The sequence below is a fragment of the Phacochoerus africanus genome, chromosome 5 (genome assembly GCF_016906955.1).
Source record: "Phacochoerus africanus isolate WHEZ1 chromosome 5, ROS_Pafr_v1, whole genome shotgun sequence".
NCBI classification, from domain to species: Eukaryota; Metazoa; Chordata; class Mammalia; order Artiodactyla; family Suidae; genus Phacochoerus; species Phacochoerus africanus.
In genome coordinates, this window is record NC_062548.1 from 49,707,627 (window position 1) to 49,727,901 (window position 20,275).

At 41.3% G+C, this 20,275-nt stretch overlaps 1 protein-coding gene across 2 annotated transcripts in view; it reads right to left on the bottom strand.

Moving 5' to 3' along the window:
• LOC125127735 (fumarylacetoacetate hydrolase domain-containing protein 2) overlaps positions 1 to 16,943 on the bottom strand; it is a 35,858-nt gene extending 18,915 nt beyond the window's left edge. Inside the window, exons 1-2 of one of the 2 annotated variants that reach the window (XM_047781217.1) lie at positions 16,804 to 16,943; positions 16,079 to 16,219 (exon numbers count right to left, since the gene is read on the bottom strand). The gene's annotated coding sequence lies outside the window, so the exon portion shown is untranslated. The remainder of the gene's footprint in view (positions 1 to 16,078; positions 16,220 to 16,803) is intronic. The other variant, XM_047781216.1, reaches the window with a different exon arrangement.
• Between the last annotated feature and the right edge of the window lie 3,332 nt (positions 16,944 to 20,275).

Consider the following 20,275-nt stretch of genomic DNA (forward strand, 5'->3'; position numbering starts at 1 on the left):
GAAAGGAACTAGAAACTACAAGGAGAGGGAAAGAAGTAAGAAGATACAGGATGGAGGAAATCACAAATGGAAAGTAATCATTAAAATAAGTCAGTATAGGGAGTTCCCGTCGTGGCGCAGCAGAAACGAATCCAACTAGGAACCATGAGGTTGCGGGTTTGGTCCCTGCCCTTGCTCAGTGGGTTGAGGATCCAGCGTTGCTGTGAGCTGGTCGCAGACGTGGCTTGGATCTGGCATTGCTGTGGCTGTGGCGTAGGCTGGCGGCTACAGCTCCGATTAGACCCCTAGCCTGGGAACCTCCATATGCCTCGGGAGCGGCCCTAGAAAAGGCATAAAGACAAGAAGACAAAATATATATATTTTTTTTTTTCCAGTCTATATATATATAGACTGGAAACTACCAAAAAAGATATTCTACACCAAAAGACAAAGAGGAGGCCCACAAATTAGGAAGTAACTATATCCCAGAGCCTCACTCAAAGGAGTGAAAATTCTGAGCCCCACCTCAGGTTCCCATGACTGGGGGTCTGGCATTGGGAGGAGGTACCTCCAAGAGCATCTGGCATCTCCAAGAGGGTCAGTGGGGCTTGTGTGCAGGAGCTCCACGGGACTGAAGGAAATGGAGACTCCACTCTTGAAAGGTACACACAGGCTTTTGTGTGCACTGGTCCCAGAGCAAAGCACACTCCAAGGGAATCTGTGTCAGACCTGCCTGTGGTTCATAGAGAATGTCCTGGACAAACAGGGATGACTGTGGGTGGCTTGGTGTGGGGGAAGGACATTGGAAAGGAAAGGTCTCAGGAATAATCATCAGTGTGAACTTCCCTGGAGGTGGCCAAATTAGAAAAATCTGGCCCCACCATTTAGGGCTGACAAGCCCCAGGCCAAACAACAAACCCAAGTGTGAACACAGCCCCATCCATCAGCAAACAGGCTGCCTAAAAGACCTCCTAAGCACAAAGCAGCCTCTAATCACACCCAGAGACAAAGCCCCACCCACCAGAGGGGTAAGAATCAGCTCCACCTGATTCCTGCAGCAAGTATCTCCACCAAGTACCTCCACCAAGAAGCCTGCAGCAAGCCCCCATACCAACTTCAGTCACAAGGAGGGAAGACATCAGAAGCAACAACCCTATTGCTACAAATAGGGCTACAACCCTACTGCGTGCAAAAAGGAGACCACACAAAAATCTATCCAAAGTGAAAAGATGGAGAATTATGACTCAGATAAAGGAACAAGAACAAAACCCAGAAAAACAGCTAAGTGATTTGGAGATTACCAACTTCCATGAAAAAGACTTAGACTAATAATAGTAAATATGATTCAAGATCTTGAAAATAAAGTGGAGGCAAGACTGATAAATTACAACATTTAACAAATAGAAGATATAAAGATTAAGCAAGCAGCAATGCAAAATACAATAACTGAAATAAAAAATTCATTAGAAAGGGAGTTTATGTTGTGGCACAGCAGAAATGAACCTGACTAGTATCCATGAGGATGTGGGTTCAATCTCTGGCCTCACTCAGTGGGTCAGGGATCCAGCATTGCTGTGAACTGTGGTGTAGGTCGCACACATGGCTCAGATTCTGTTGTTGCTGTGCTATGGCATAGGCTGGCAGCTGTAGCTCCAATTCGATCCACAGTCTGCAAACCTCCATATGCCATAGGTGTGGCAAGCAAAAACAAAAAACAAAAAACAAAAACAAAAACAAAACACTAGAAGGAACCAACAACAGAATACAGGAGGCAGAAGAATGAATAAGCAAAGTGGAAAATAGACTGGTGGAAATCACTGATGCAGAACAGAAAGAGATGAAGATTTAAAAGAAATGAAGACAGTCTAAGAGAACTCTGGGACAACTTTAAATGAACACCCACATTACAGGGGTGCCAGAAGAAGAGAGAAAGGGTCAGAGAAAATATTTCAAGAGATAACAGCTGAAAACTTCCCTAACATGGAAAAGGAATCGCTCACTCAGATCCAGGAAGTACAATGAAAATCATATAAAATAACCCCAAGGAGGAATACCCTGAGACATATATTAATCAAACGGACTAAAATTAAAGACGAAGTACTGAAAGCAGCAAGGGAAAAGAAACAACATATAAGGGAACCCCGATAAGGTTACTGGCAGATTTTTCAGCAGAAACTACACAGGCAAGAAGGGAGTGGCACAATATACTTTAAGTGATGAAAGGAAAAAACCTCCAACCAAGACTACTCTACCCAGCAAGGCTCTCATTCAGATTTGAAGGAGAAATCAAAAGATTTACAGACTAGCCAAAGCTAAGAGAATTCAGCACCACTAAACCAGCTTTATGACAAATACTAAAGGGACTTCTCTAGGTGGAAAAGAAAAGCCCACAACTAGAAGCAAAAATATTACAAATGACAAGGCTCACCAGTAAAGGCATAAAGGTACAAAACCATCCATGCACAAATATGCTACCAAAACCAGAAATCATGAGAAGAGGGTACACATGCAGGATACTGGAGATGCATTTGCAATTAAGAGACCAGCAACTTAAAACAATCTTGTATATATATAAACTCTGATATCAAAACTTCACAGTAACTGCAAACCAAAAATCTATAATAAATACGTACCCAAATAAGAAAAAGCAATCCAAACACAACACTAAAGACAGTCATCAAATCGTAAGAGAACAAGAGAAGGAGGGAAGAAAAAAACCAATAAAACCAAATCCAAAACAATTAACAAAATGATAATAAGAACATACATATCAGGAGTTCCTGTCATGGTGCAGTGGTTGACGAGTCCGACTAGGAACCATGAGGTTGCGGGTTCAGTCCCTGCCCTTGCTCAGTGGGTTAACGATCCGGTGTTGCCATGAGCTGTGGTGTGGGTTGCAGACGTGGCTCGGATCCAGCATTGCTGTGGCTCTGGCATAGGCTGGTGGCTACAGCTCCGATTGGACCCCTAGCCTGGGAGCCTCCATATGCCGCGGGAGCGGCCCAAGAAATAGCAAAAAAAGACAAAAAAAAAGAAGAAGAACATACATATCAATAATTACCATCTTAAATGTAAACGGACTAAAGGCCACAACCAAAAGACACAGACTGGCTGAATGGATACAAAAATAAGACCCATACATATCCTGTCTATAAGAGACCCACTTCAGTTCTAGGGACTCATACAAACTGAGAGGATGGAAGAAAATATTCCGTGCAAACCAAAATCAAAAGAAATACTGGAGTAGCAATACTCATATCAGACAAAATAGACTTGAAAATAAAGACTGTTATAAGAGACAAAGAAGGATACCACATAATGATCAAAGGATCAATCCAAGAAAAAGATATAACAATTAGAAATATATATGCATCCAACATAGGATCACCTCAATATAAAGGCAACTGTAACAACCTTAAAAGGAGAAATCAACAATTAATAGTGGGGGACTTCAACACCCCAGTTACAGCAATGGACAGACTATTCAGACAGAAAAATGACAAGGAAACACAGCCCTTAAAAAATTCATTAGGCCAGATGGACTGAATAGATATTTATAGAACATGCCATCCAAAAGCAGCAGAACACACATTCTTCTCAAGAGCACACAGAACATCCTCTAGGATAAATCACATTCTGGGCCACAAATCAAGCTTCAGAAAATTTATGAAAACTGAAATCATATCAAACATCTTTTCTGACCACAACACTATAAAACTAGAAATCAACAAGAAAAAAACTGCAAAAAAACAAAATATATGGACGAAACAACCCACAACTGAACAACCAGTGGATCACTGAAATCAAAGAGGAAATTTAAAAATACCTAGAAGCAAATGACAACAAAGACACAACAATCCAAAAGCTATGGGGTGTGGCAAAAGCAATTCTACAAGGAAAGTTTACAGCAATACAAGCCTATCTCAGGAAAAAAGAAAAAAATCTCATATAAACAACCTAACTTGACATCCAAAGCAACTAGAGAAAGAAGAACAGACAAAACCTAAAGTTAGCAGAATAAATCATAAAGATCAGAGCAGAAATAAATGAAATAGAAATGAAAAAAAAAACAGCGAAACGATCAATGAAACTAAAAGCTGGTTCTTTGAAAAGATCAACAAAATTGATAAACCCTTAGCCAGATTCATCAAGAAAGAGGACTCAAATTAATAAAATTAGAAATGAAAAAGGAGAAGTTACAATAGACATCACAGAAATGGAAAGAATCATAAGAGACTACTACAAGCAACTATATGCCAATAAAATGGACAACCTAAAAGAAATGGACAAATTCTTAGAAAAGTACAATCTTTCAAAAGTAAACCAAGGAGAAATAGAAAAGATGAATGGATCCATCACAAGTACTGAAATTGAAACTGTGATTAAAAAGCTTCCAACAAACATAAGTCCAGGGCCAGGTAGCTTCACAGGTGAATTCTATCAAACATTCAGAGAAGACTTAACACCTATCCTTCTGAAATGCTTCCAAAAAACTGCAGAGGAAGGACCACTTCCAAATTCATTTTATGAGGCCACCATCACTCTGATACCAAAACCATACAAAGACATCACAAAGAAAGAAAATGACAGACCAATATCACTGATGAACATAAATGCAAAGATCCTCAGCAAAATACTAGCAAACTGAATCCAGCAATACATTAAAAGGATCATACACCATGATCAAGTGGGATTTATCCCAAGGATGCAAGGATTTTTTTTAATACCCACAAATCAATCAGTGTGATACACATTAACAAACTGAAGAATAAAAACCATATGATCCTTTCAACAGAGGTAAAAAAAGCTCTGAACAAAATCCAACACCCATCTCTGATAAAAACCCTCCAGAAAGTGGGATAGAGGGAAACTACCTCAATATAATGAAGGCCATATATGACAAACCCACAGCTCACATCATTCTCAATGGTGAAAAGCTGAAAGAATTTCTGCTAAGATCAGGAAGAAGACAAGGATGTCCACTCTCGCCGCTACTATTCAATATAGTTTTAGAAGTCCTAGCCACAGCAATCAGAGATGAAAAAGAAATAAGAGGAACCTAAATTGGAAAGGAAGAAGTAAAACTATCACTGTATGCAGATGACATGATACTATACCCAGAAAATCCTAAAGACACTACTAGAAAACTGTTAGAGCTCATCAATGAATTTGGTAAATTTGCAGAATACAAAATTAATACCCAGAAATCAACTGCATTTCTCTACACTAACAATGAAAGATCAGAAAGAGAAATTAGGGAAATAATTCCATTTACGATCACATAAAAAAATAATAATAATAAAGCAGGAATTTCCATTGTGGCACAGCAGAAACAAATCTGACTAGAAAGCATGAGGTTGCGGGTTTGATCCCTGGCCTTGCTCAGTGGGTTAAGGATTTGGTGTTGCCATGAGCTGTGGTATAGGTTGCAGATGCAGCTCGGATCTGGTGTGGCTGTGGCTGTGGCCTAGGCCAGCAGCTATAGCTCCAATTAGACCCCTAGCCTGGGAACCTTGATATGCTGTGGGTGCAGCCCTAAAAAGCAAAAACAAACAAACAAACAAAACACCTAAGAATAAACCTACCTAAAGAGACAAAAGACCTATACTCTGAAAACTCTAAGACAATGATGAAAGAAATCAAAGATGACAAAAACAGATGGAAAGATATACCATGCTCTTGGATTGGAAGAATAACAAGGCAATCTACAGATTCAATGTAATCCCTATCAAATTACCAATGGCATTTTCCTGCAGAACTAGAACAAAATATTTTAAAGTTGTTTGGAAGCACATCAAAATCCCCAGAACTGCCAAAGAAATCCTGAGAAAGAAAATGGAACTAGAAGAATCAGGCTCTCTGACTTCAGACTATACTACAAAGCTACAGTCATCAAATCAGTACAGTACTGGCACAAAAACAGAAATGTAGATCAGTGAAACAGGGTAGCAAGCCCAGAATTAAACCCAGGCACCTACAGTCAATTAATCTATTACAAAGAAGGCAAGAATATACAATGAAGAAAAGACAGTCTCTTCAATAAGAGGTGCAGGGAGAATTGAGAGCTACATGTAAAAAAATGAAATTAGAACACTCCCTAACACCATACACAAAAATAAACTCAAAATGGATTAAAGACCTAAATATAAGACTGGATACTATAAAACACTTGGAGGAAAATATAGGCCAAACACTCTTTGACATAAACCATAGCAATATCTTCTCAGATCTACCTCCTAGAGTAATGACAATAAAAACAAAAATAAGGAGTTCCTGTCGAGGCTAAGTGGAAATGAATCTGACTAGGAACCATGAGGCTGCAGGTTCAATCCCTGGCCTCGCTCAGTGGGTTAAGGATCCAGTGTTGCCGTGAGATGTGGTGGAGGTTGCAGATGTAGCTTGGATCCTGCGTTGCTGTGCTGTTGTGTAGGCCAGCAGCTGTAGCTCGGATTCAACCCCTAGCCTGAGAACCTCCATTATTCAGGACTTACCTACAGGGAGACAGGACATCAGGGCCTTTTTGCCAGGAAGGAGCGTTTATTCGTGCCAGCACTGGCTTAGTGGATTCATATCCAAAGGCTGAGCCCCAAACACAGCGTGGCACTGTCGTATATACCCTCTGTTAATTGTTTTTCTTTTACACTTTGGTCCCTTTGTCCCCCTTATAAGGTAACATACATTCTGTAATTTCTGAGTGGGCAGTTATAGATACGCTTGCCCCCATGCGTTCAGGTTATGATACATTGCTACAGAACCACAAATGTGCATACAGGTGCTGATGCTACAAGTTGCCTTCCCTTTTTTCTGGGAGGGCCCTTCCCCCTCCCACTACACCATACCCACGGGTGTGGCCCTAAAAATAAACAAACAAACAAACAGGGAGTTCCCGTTGTGGCTCAGCAGTAATAAATACAACTATTATCCATAAGGATGCAGGTTCAACCCCTGGCCCCACTCATTGGGTTAAAGATGCAGTGTTGCTACGAGCTACAGTGTAGGTTTCAGGCTCATCTCAGATCTGGTGTTGCTGTGGCTGTGGTATAGGTTGGCAGCTGCAGTTTCAATCGAGCCCTAGCCTGGGAACTTCCACATGCTGTGGGTTTGACCCTAAATAAACAAATGGGACCTAACAAAACTTTTTGCACACAAAGGAAAACCCTAAATAAAATGAAAAGACAACCCACAGAATGGGAAAAAATATTTGCCAACGAAGCGACTGACAAGGGATTATTCTCCAAAATAACAAGCACACCTCCTGCAGCTCAATACCAAAAAAACAAACAACCCCATCAAAAAATGGGCAGAAGATTTAAATAGCTAATTCTCCAAAGACATACATTTGGCCAAAAAACACATGAAAAGATGTTCAACATCACTCATTCTTAGAGAAATGAAACCAAAACTACTATGAGGTACCACCTTACACCAGCCAGAAGGCCATCATCAAAAAGTCTATGAAAAATAAATGCTGGAGAGGGTGTGAAGAAAAGGGAACCCTATTACATTATTGGTGAGAATGTAAATTGGTACAACCACTTTGGAAAACAGTATGGAGATTCTTCAAAAATCTGAAAACAGAATTACCATTTGATCCAGCAATCCCACTCCTGGGCATCTATCCAGAGAAAACCATGACTCAAAAAGACACATGTACCCCAATGTTCATTGCAGCATTATATTCAATAGCCAAGACATGGAAGCAATTTAAATGTCCATCAACAGAAGAGTGGATAAAGATACAGTACATATACACAATGATATATTACTCATCCATTAAAAGGAATGAAATAATGGCATTTGAAGCAACATGGATGGACCTAGAAAGTATCCTGCTAAGTGGAGGTAGTCAGACAGTGAGACACAGACATCATATGCTATCACTTATATATGGAATCTTAAAAAAAGGATACAATTAATTTATCTGCAGAAAAAACAGAAACAGACTCACAGACTTTGAAAAACTTATGGTTACCAAAGGAGATAAGTTGGGCGGGGTGGACTAGGGATTTGGGATGGAAATGTTCTAAAATTAGGTTGGGATGATGGTTGTACAACTATAAATATAAAATTCACTGCATTTTTTAAAAGGATAAATACGAAGAAGTAAAAAAAGACATCAAAATCATAAAATGTGTGGAAGGAGAATAAGAAAGTCTAGACTTATTTTAGAATGTGTTTGAGCCAATATGACTATCAGGCTAAAGCAAGCAGATATAGGAAAGGGTTAACATACTTGAAAAACAGGGTAACCACAAACAAAAACAAACAATAGATTCACCAAAAAAAGACACAAGCATAAAAGGAAATCATCCAACAACAAAAGGAGAAAAAGAAAGAACAAAGGAGAAACATAGAATCAACTGGAAAACCAGGTTTTAAATGGCAATAAATACATATTTATCAAAAATCATCCAAAATATCAATGGACTGAATGCCCCAATCAAAAGACACAGAGTGGCAGACTGGATTAAAAAAAACAAAAGCGTACAATATGCTGCCTGCAAGAGACTCACCTTAGGGCAAAAGACACATAAACCTGAATGTGAGGAGGCAGAAAAAAATTATTTTATGCAAATGGAAATAACAAGAAAGTGGGAGTCACAATACTCATATCAAACAAAACAGACTTTAAAACAAAGGCCATAAAGAAAGATAAAGGAGTTCCCATCATGGCTCAGTGGTTAACGAATCCGACTGGAAACCATGAGGTTGCTGGTTCGATCCCTGGCCTCTCTCAGCTGGTTAAGGATCCGGCGTTTCTGTGAGTGTGGTGTAGGTCGAAGATGCGGCTCGGATCCCATGTTGCTGTGGCTCTGCATAGGCTTGGCAGATACAGCTCCGATTAGACCCCTAGCCTGGGAACCTCCATATCCCGTGGGGGTGGCTCTAGAAAAAGAAAACAAGACAAAAAAAAAGAGACAGAAAGATAAAGACACTATTTAATGATAAAAGGATCAAATCAAGAAGAGGATATTACACTTGTCAACATATGTGCCCCTATTATAGGACCACCCGAATACATACAACAAATATTAATAGACATAAAAGGAGAAATTGATGGGAATACAGTAATAGTAGATTTAACGCCACACTCATGTCAATGGACAGATCTTCTAGACAAAAAATTAATAAGACAACAGAGATCCTAAATTACACAATAGAACAGTTAGACCTTTCAATGATATTTTCAAGACATTACATCCATAAAAACCAGAATATACATTCTTTTCATGTGCACATGGAACCTTCTCTAGACTAATCACATACTGGGACACAAAACTAACTACAACAAACTTAAAATTATTTCAAGCATCTTCTCTGACCATAATGTCATGAAACTAGAAATCAGCCATAGGAAAAGAAATGAGAGACTATGTGGAGACTAAACAACATGCTACTAAAGAACCAATAGTCAATGAGGAAATTAAAAAACATCTTGCAGCAAATGACAATGAAAACACAACCACATTTGTGGTATGGGATGCCACAAAAGCAGTTCTTAGAGTGAAGTTCATAGATATATAAGCCTTCCCCAAAAAATAAGAAATACCTCAACTAGCCTTACCTACCACCTAAAAGAATTAGAAAAATTAGAACAAACAAAATGTAGTCAGCAGAAGGAAAGAAATCAGAGAGGAAATGAATACAATAGAAACAAATCAATAAAACTAACAGATGATTCTTTGAAAGGGTAAACATAATTGACAAACCTCTGGCCAGATTCATCAAGAAGAGAGAACCCAAATAAACAAAATAAGAAATGAAGGAGAAACCTCGGCTGATACGACAGAAATACAAAGAAAAGAAAAAAAAAACAAAGAACAAAAACAACAAAACCTTAAGAGAATAGTATGAAAAATTAAATGCCAACAAATTTGACAACCTAGAAGAAATGGACAACTCTCTAGAGACATACAGCCCACCAAAACTGAATCAAGAAGAAATAGATAATTTGAACAGACTGATCACTAGAGATGAAACTGAATATGTAATTAAAAACACTCCCTACAAACAAAAGGCCAAGACCAGATGGTTTCACAGGATAATCCTACCAAACATACAAAGAACTTGTATTGATCCTTCCTAAACTTTTCCAAAAGACTGAAGAAGCAAAAACACTCCCAGAGACATTCTATGAAGCCACCATCACTCTAATACCAACACCAAAGGTATTACCAAAACAGAAAATTATAGGTCAATATCTTTGATAAATATGGACATAAAAATTCTCAACAAAATTTGAGCTAATTGAATCCAACAACACATTAAAAAAAAGATTATATACCACTACCAAATGAGATTCACCCCAAGTTCACAAGGATGGCTCAACATAGGGAAACCAATGAATGTAATAAACCACATGAACAAAAGAAATGTCAAAAACCATATGATCATCTCAATAGATGCAGAAAAATTGACAAAATCCACCATCCCATTCACAATAAAAACTATTAGCAGAGTACATAATAAAAGCCATTTATGGTAAACCCACAGCCAATACAATACTCAATGGAGAAAAGCTGAAAGCCTTCCCACTAAAATCTGAAACAAGAAAAGGATTCCCACTCTCACCACTTTTATTCAACATAGTATTGGAAGTCCTAGCCACAGCAATCAGGAAAAAAAAATATATATATATATGTATATATATAAGGTATTCAAATTGGAAGAGTTAAAATTGTCACCAGATACAGGCAACATACTATATATAGAAAACCCTAAGAATGCCACACAATAACTACTCAAACTGGTCAACAAATTCATCAAAGTAGCAGGATACAAGATTAACATTCAGAATCAGTTGCATTTCTGCAGACTAATAATGAAATATTAGAAAAGATAACAAACCAATACCTTTTGAAATCACACTCCAGTAATTAAATACCTAGGAATAAACCTGAGGAAGGAGGTGAAAGGCTTATATGCTGAGAACTATAAAACATTAACCAAGGAAATTTAAGAGGATTCAAAGAAATGGAAAGATATCCCATGCTCCTGGATTGGAGGAATTTATATTGTTAAAAGGGTCATATACCCAAAGCAAACTACAGATTTAATGTGATCCCTATCAAATTACCCATGACATTTTTCACAAAGCTAGAACAAATAATCCAAAAATTATTTGGAACTATAAAGGACCCAGAATTGCCAAGAAAATCCTGAGGAAAAAGAAACAAAGCAGGAGGCATAAGTCTCCCAGACTTCAGACAAATATTACAAAGCCACAGTAATCAAGATAGTATGGTATTGGTTAAAAAGAGAGAAAGAGAAAGACATACAGATCAATGGAACAGACTAGAGGGCCCAGAAATAAATCCAGATGCCAATGGGCAATTAATCATCGACAAAGGAGGCCAGAATATAAAAATGGGAAAAAGTCTCTTTAGCAGGTGGTGCTGGCAAAACTAGAAAGCTGCATGTAAATCAATGCAACTAGAACACACCCTCACGCCATGCACAAAAATAAACTCAAAATGGCTTAAAGATTTAAACATAAAACATGACACCATAAAAATCTTAGAAGAGGAGTTCCCACCACGGCACAGCAGAAACAAATCCAACTAGGAACCATGAGGTTGTAGGTTTGATCCCTGGCCTCACTTGGTGGGTTAAAGATCCGGTGTTGCCGTGAGCTGTGGTGTAGGTGGCAGATGTCACTCAGATCTGGCATGGCTGTGGCTGGCAGCTGTAGCTCAGATTAGACCCCTAGCCTGGAAACCTTCATATGCTATGAGAGTGCAGCCCTAAAAAGCAAAAAACAAACAAAACACAACCTCTTAGAAGAAAACACAGGCAAAACATTCTCGGACATCAACTGTACAAATGTTCTCTTAGACGAGTCTCCCAAGGCAATAGAAATAAAAACAAAAATGAACCAATGGGACCCAATCAAACTTGGTTTTCAAGCACAGCAAAGTAAACCATAAACAAAACAAAAAGACAACCTACAGAATGGAGGTCTTAATCTTCAAAATATACAAACAATGGATACAACGCAACAACAAAAAATAAAGAACCCAATCAAAAACTGGGCAGAAGACCTAAACAGACATTTCTCCAAAGAAGATATACTGGATGGCTAGTAGACACATGAAAAAATGCTCATCACCACTAATTACTAGAGACATGCAAATAAAAACAACTATGAGGTACCACCTCACGCTGATCAGAATGGCCATCGTTAGTAAGTCTATAAATAACATGCTAGAGAGGGTGTGGAGAAAAGGGAACTCTCTTCCACTGTTGGTGAGAATGAAAATTGGCACAATCACTATGGAAAAGAGTACGGAAATTCCTCAGGAAACTAAATACAGAACTACCATATGGTCCAGCAATCCCACTCCTGGGCATCTATCACAAGAAAACCATAATTCGAAAAGATGCATGCATCCCAGTGTTCAATACAGCACTATTTACAAGAGCCCAGACACAGAAGCAGCTTAAATGTCCACTGACAGAGGAATGGATTAAAGAAGGTATGGTACATATACACAATGGACCACAAAAAAGAATGAAATAATGCCATTTGCAACAACATGGATGCAACTAGAGATATTATACGACATGAAGTAAGTCAGAAAGACAAATACCATATGATACCACTTATATGTGGAATCTAAAATATGGCATAAATGAACCTATCTACAAAACAGAAACAGACTCACAGACTTGAAGAACAGACTTGTGGCTGCCAAGGGGGAGGCAGGAGTGAGTGGGATGGACTGGGAGTTTGGAGTTAGCAGATGCAAACTATTACATTAAGAATGGATAAGCAGGAGTTCCCGTCGTGGCGCAGTGGTTAACGAATCCGACTAGGAACCATGAGGTTGCGGGTTTGGTCCCTGCCCTTGCTCAGTGGGTTAACGATCCGGCGTTGCCGTGAGCTGTGGTGTAGGTTGCAGACGCGGCTCGGATCCCGCGTTGCTGTGGCTCTGGCGTAGGCCGGTGGCTACAGCTCCGATTCAACCCCTAGCCTGGGAACCTCCATATGCCGCGGGAGCGGCCCAAGAAATAGCAACAACAACAACAAAAGACAAAAGACAAAAAAAAAAAAAAAGAAGAATGGATAAGCAATGAAGTCCTACTGTATGGCACAAGGGACTATATCTAGTCTCTTGGGAGAGATCATGATAGAAGATAATATGAGAAAAAGAATTCATGTGTGTACATGTATGTGTATATATATATATATATATATATATAAAATGGGTTGCTTTCCTGTACAGCAGAAATTGGCACATTGTATCAATAAAAAATAAATTAATTAAAAACAAACTCAAAATGAATTAAAGAATAAAATTCAGCCATAAAAAAAGAATGACACATGGATGGACCTAGAGATAATCATACTGAGTTAAAACAGTGAAGGACAAACATCATAGCTAAATATAAAACCAAATACTATAAATATAAAACTCTTACGAGGAAAACACAGGCAGAACACTCTGATATAAACTGCAGCAATATCTTTTCAGATCCACCTCCTTGAGTAAAGACAATAAAAACAAAAATAAACAAATAGGACTTAAACAGTTTTTGCAGAGCAAAGGAAACCATAAAACAAAAAGACAGGTGTTCCCATCATGCCTCAGTAGGTTAAGGACTTGATGTAGTCTCTGTGAGGATGCTGGTTCAATCCCTGGCCTTGCTCAGTGGGTTAAGGATCTAGTGTCACCAGAGCTATGGTATGGGTCACACATGCCACTCAGATCCAGCACTGCCCTGGCTGTGCAGCTCTGATTCAACCCCAGCCCAGGAACTTCCATATTCCATAGGTGCAGCTGTAAAAAGAAAAAAAACCAAAAAGACAATCCAAAGAATGGGAGAAAATATCTGCAGACCAAGTGACTGACCAGCAATCACTCTCCAAAATATACAAACAATTTACAAAGCTCAATATCAAAAAAAACAAACAACACAATGAAAAAATGGGCAGAAGATCTAAAAACACATTTCTCCAAAGTAGACATAGAAATAGCAAAAAAAAAAAAAAAAACCCACATGAAAAGATGCTCAACATCATTAATTAGAGAATTAGTAACATTATCAGAGAAATGAAAATTAAATCAAATGTAAGGTGATGAGGTGCCACTTTATAGCAACCAGAATGGCCATCATCAAAGAGTCTACAAACAATAAATGCTTGAAAGGGTGCAGAAAAAAGGGAACCCTCTTACATTGTTGGTAGTAATACGAATTGGCACAACCACTATGGACAAGAGTATGCCGATTCCTGAAAAAACTACAAATAGAACTATCATATGATCTAGCAATCCCATTCCTGGGCATCTATGCAGAGAAAACCATAATTTGAAAAGATAACATGCACCCCAATGTTCACTGCAGCACTGTTTACAAGAGCCAAGATATGGAAGCAACCTAAATGTCCATCAACAGAGGAATGGATAAAGAATGGTACATATACACACTGGAATATTATTCAGCCATAAAGAATGAAACATGGATGGACCTAGAGATAACCATACTGAGTTAAACAGTGAAGGACAAACATCATAGCTATCACTTATATGTGGAGTCTTTAAAAAGGATACAAATGAACTTATCTGCAGAACAGAAACAGACTCACAGACTCTGAAAACAAACTTATGGTTACCAAAGGGGGCAGGTGGGGTGGGGAGGGATGGACTGGGGTTTGGGACTGACATATGCACACTGTGGTCTATGGAATGACTGCCCAATGGGGACCTGCTGTATACCACAGGGAACTCCACCCAAAAGCCTGTGATAATCTATATGGGAAAAGAATTTGTAAATGAATAAATATGTGTATAACTGAATCACTTTGTTTTATAGAAGAAATTACCACAACATTGTATATCAACTACACTTCAATAAAACTTTAAGAAATGAAAAAAAAAAAAAAAAAAAAAAGACTGTGGCCCAGCATAGGCAAGAGAGCACAGGTAAAATGCTTCATAGCTACCACAAGTAACTTTTCAAATGCAATTTGATCCTGCTACTTCCACTGTTCACATGCTCAAGCCAGAACCCCTACCAGGCTGCCCCAGCCATTTAGGAGCAGCTCCCACTGCCTCTCTAGGCAGTAATTATTTAGTTGCTCCTGTGCTGGAGTAGGGGCTGCCCAAGAAGAGACTGCAGACAAAGCGCAGACTCCAGGCCTACCAGCTATCACTGGACTGTCTCACTGCTGAGTCCACAGTGCCCAGCACTAAGCCTGGCACGCAGAAGGCTCTCAGCTACTCTGTTGAATGGACAAATGCTGGAAGCAGAGGCTTGACTTTTCACCACTAGGGAAAGCCAATCTCGGGAGGCATGGCTGTGCCTTCCCTCCTCAAATTATTTAGAAAGTATCAACAGGGCTCTGGTCCAATTTTGAGTTCTAGGCTCCCCTCTCGTTTCTTAGTCTGGCCTTCATTCCAACAGTCCCTCCCTGCACGGTTCCTTGCTTTTAAAGTAGCCCTTTGGAGTTCCCGTTGTGGCTTTGGCAGAAACAAATCCGACTAGGAACCATGAGGTTTGCAGGTTCAATCCCTGGCCTCGCTCAGTGGGTTAAGGATCCGGCGTTGCTGTGAGCTGTGGTGTAGATCGCAGACGTGGCAGGGATCTAGCATTTCTGTGGCTCTGGTGTAGGCCAGAAGCTGTAGCTCCGTTTTGACCCCTAGCCTGGCAACCTCCATATGCCGCTGGTGCGGCCCTAAAGAGCAATAATAATAATAATAATAATAAAGTAGCCCTCATGTTCAGGCACCGAGGAAATCCAAGACTTCTGGTTCTCTGATGATTCAATCTGCCTTGTACAGTTAGACTCCTTAGATCTTATCACTGCTGGTTGATGAGTTTAACTGGAAAACCTGGTGCTTGGAATCTCCTATCCTCCTGTCTTACACAGCCCCAACTTCAGCACTGCTGGGGTCATTCAAGCTAAAGTGTATGCGCTCAGATGCTCCACATACTACGATTATTATCTTAGTGTAACTGCTCCCACTGAATACCAAGTCTTACTTGAAGTACTTAACCTACAGTATCTGACTTAAATCTGACAGCTGTGGAAAGTAGAGACTGTTAGTCCCACTTTACAGATGAAAAACGTAAGGCTCAGAGAAGTTAAGGGATTTACCCCAATTCCCAAGAAGGGGAAAGAGCTGGATCTTGAACCCGAGTCCAGGTGACACTGAAGTTCTTGGTTTGCGCTGAGATGTCCTAGGGGTACTGGGAATACAGGTTGTGGCAAGAGATAGATCCTCCAAGGGGAGATATTCTAGAGGGAAACGTACACCGTAAAAGCCTTCAGCCAAGTCCGGGGAAACCTGGTCTCCGCTGGCTACTGCCTTAAGGGATAAAGATGATCACCTACTCTCCCAGATAACCGTGGGCCCCAATGACTGTGCTTTCCATATGACAGGCACCGGTAGGTTCTCATTCCGCCCTACAGCAATCCCCTCGGGCAGAGCGCTTCATTTTACGGTAAGGGCGCTGAGGCTTAAGAAGTTGAAAGTCAGCTGCTAAGGAACCAGTCAGCAAGTGGCTCTGCTGCTTCAGCGGGAACCACTAGGCGAGCTCAAGTCAACTCTGGAAAAAGGCCCTTACGCAACGACGCAGGCGCCCAAGCCCGTGAGAAACGGGTCTGCGCCTGGGACAGCTCGCCCCTATCTGTTCGCCTGGGACCCTGTGCCAGTCCGTTTCCCTGCATGCCCAGCTGGGTCCTCTGCACGCGGTGGGCGCTCAGGAGAGCCCGCTTGCCCAGTCTGCGTGGCCTGACCGGCCGAGGACCAGCGCCCAGTCCTGCCCTCAGCAGGAAGCTGAGGTCCGGTGCGCCCCGCCCCTGGCCCAAACCTAACCTACCTGGCGCCTTGCGCTGTCAGGGGAGGCCACACCGGCCGGAGGCCAAGGTCAGCAGGCGCCTGAGCGCTGGAGTGGCAACCAGCCCGAGTCACCTGCTAAGACGCGCCGCGCAGCTCTTCTAAATAAGACGTCAGCAGAGGCGGGCGCTCCCTGGTGACCTCACGCTAACAACAACCAATGGCAGGGTGCCGGAAGCCGAGTCGCGGGGGTGGGGTGAGAGGGGACGGGTCCAGCGATGACCATGGGCTGGTTCCTTCAGGTGGGGGTCCCCAGACCTGACGCCCCGGAGTTCTCCCGCCCTGCCTGTGGTTGTTGAGCAAAATGAAAACTTGTGGCTAGCTGATTGACAAATCTTTTTGTCTTCCGATTCGACAGATCTTTGAGAAGAGGAGGGGTGATTGCACTCATTTTACATATGGGGAACCTAAGGCCAGTAGTGTTTTGCTCAAGATGACACTGTAAGAGTGAGTGGTGTCAGCATTCTTGCACCCAGTGACAGCCTTTTGCACCCACTTTCAGCCTCCCTGTCTTCCTATGTACTGTGTTGCATTGTGTGCAGGGTAGTGGGAGGCATACCCTCCAGTGTCAGAAAATGAGCAGTCTAGTGAAAAGGTGGTTTAAACAGGCAGTTACAATCCAACTCTCCAGGCCTCTGGCATATGAAGATATATACATGAAGGGCTCTGGGCAAGAGGCCCAAGACTTAATCGAAGAGCAGATCATCAAGGGTTTTGTCTTAGGAAGAAGTTTGAGCATTATCTAAGCACACAAGAGGCCATCAGAAGGCCTCGGAGGGGTTGGATGCCATGGATAGGCTTGCATTTGAGTTTCGCTCAGCCACTCTTTCAAGGAAATGTGTCTGGGTAAGAGCAGTGGTGGCTTACGGTGTGGCGGAGATAGTGCAAGTCCAGAGATGTTTAGAAGAACTGATGGCCCTCAGTGATGACAGGAGGTGGGAATAAGGTGGACGGAGGTGCAAGGCTGAGTCAGTCTCTGGGGTGGTAAATGGCAGTGCCTTTCATGGAAACAGGACTTCTGGAGAGGCAGAAGTTCAGGGGAGAGGATGGTGAGCTCTGTTTTGGATGGCTTGTATTTAATGTGCTCGTGGGACATTCAAGGGAGCTTTGCAGGGTGGACTGTTGGAGCCCACTTGGAGTTTTGGCTCTTGTCTGGCTTGAAGATAGAGGTAAAAATGGAACCTGAGGGTAAGTGTCATCAGGGGAAAATGCTAAAGAGAGCCTGGCCTAACCCCTAGTCAGGAGACCCCTCATGTGAGGATCAGCTGGAGAGACTGAAGGGAAACAACAAAGCAGGGGAACACATAGCTCAGGCAGAAGTCTGGGGACTGTGTTTTGTTTTTTTTTTTTTTTTTGGTCTTTTTAGGGCCGCACCCTTGGCATATGGAGGTTCCCAAGCTAGGGGTCTAATCAGAGCTACAGCTGCCGGCCTACGCCACAGCCATGCCAGATCCAAGCCACGTCTGCAACCTATACCACAGCTCATGGCAACACTGGATCCTTAACCCACTGAGCAAGGCCAAGGATCGAACCTGCAGCCTCATGGTTCCTAGTCAGATTCGGTTCTGCTGCACCATGATGGGAATTCCTGGGGACTGTGCTTTCTAAATGCCAAGGAGAGGAGGACTTCCACCCTGGACAAGATGGAATAACAGATAGGATTTACCCTCCTCAGGAAACAACCAAAAACTCAGGCAGCACATGCGAAACAGTGGTTTTCAGAAATTGGACCTCAGGCAGTGAAGAACAGTGATCTCAGATAGACAGGAAAGGTGGTTTCCCTAGCCGAATGCTTTCAGAGGGTTTCTTTTCCCATAGCACAGAGAGGGAGAACTGACCATGCCCTGTACATTGCAGCAGGGGAGCTGAGGATCTGGTGAGACCAAGGAAGGTAGAGTTTGCAGGGCAGAGTACTAGAGAGTAGACCCAGGCAGAAGGAGAACCCAGAGCTGCAGACGTGGCCCCTGGAGTATTCAGCAGAGTGCTGAGCAGTGCATGCCCATGAGGCAGCTATCTGAGGCCAGGGAAAGATTCCTCAGAAAGAATCAGAAGGAGCTATGTAGCACTGGGAACTATGTCTAGTCACTGATAATGGAGCATGATAATGTGAGAAACAAGAATCTATACATGTATGTGTAACTGGGTCACCATGCTGTACAGTAGAAAATTGACAGAACACTGTAAAACCAGCTATAATGAAAAAAAAAATAAAACTCATTATGTAATAAATAAATAAATAAAATTAAAAGAAAGAATCAGAAGGAATAGTGTTAAGAAATTGACAGGCCCTGGCACAGTGCCTCTTCCCACTAGTCCAATTGGAAAGACACAGAATTCATGGAACAACAGAGTACTCAAAAAGGTCCTGCTTTCATAGTCGGGAATAATGAACCCTCAACTGAGCAATGTTCTAGTCCTGCCTGGCAAATCATAAAATCAAGATACAAAAGGATCAAACTGTCTCCAAGTGACATAACTACATCACAGACCAAGCTCAACCATATTTATAGAAATAAAAAAAAAAACCTGGCATCTAACAAGGTAAAAGTTCACAAGATCTGGTATCTAAGCAAAGATTACCCAGCTTGGAAAGAAGCAGGAAAACAGGATTTTTAAGGAGAATAATAAAGCAATTTAATACAATTCAACTGACAGGTGTTAGAATTAACAGACAAAATCATTACAACAGGGTGTGTTTTTTTTTTTTTATAAATATACCCTGGATATTCAAAAATTAAGTAGAGATAGGGAAGTTTGTTTGTTTGTTTGTTTTTAAAAAAAGACCCAAATCACAATTCTGTTGATGTAAACTGCAATGTCTGAGATGAAAATTGCACTCGATGGATTAATGGCAGATTCAACATTGCAGAAGAGATTAGCGAATTTGAAAACAGAGCCCTAGCTTTTTGGGTGGGGCCTCCATCTTTCAGTAATTTGCCAAAATGACCAACACAAAGGAGAGGCTCCTGACTGATTTATCTTCTCTAGGCCTTTTAGAAGACAAGGAGTTGTTCCTTTGGCCCCATATGTTCAAGTCTACAAGAAGGGTGATTTTGACATCAAGGGAATGGGCAATATTCAAAAAGGAAGCCCCACCAATGTTCCCACAGCAAAACTGCAGGAGTCTGCAGTGTGACCCTGATGCTGCTGGCATTGCTTTTTTTTTTTTTTTTTTAAAGGACAAGATTCTTGCCAAGAAAATTGATGTACATATTGAGCATGTTCAGCACTCTAAGAGCTGAGATAGCTTCCTGAAACTTGCGAAGGAAAATGATCAGAAAAAAGAAGGAAGCCAGAGTGAAAGGTACTTGGGTCCAACTGAAGCCCAGCTGCTCCACCTAGAAAAATGGAGATGCTGGGAGTTCCCGTCGTGGCGCAGTGGTTAACGAATCCGACTAGGAACCATGAGGTTGCGGGTTCGGTCCCTGCCCTTGCTCAGTGGGTTGACGATCTGG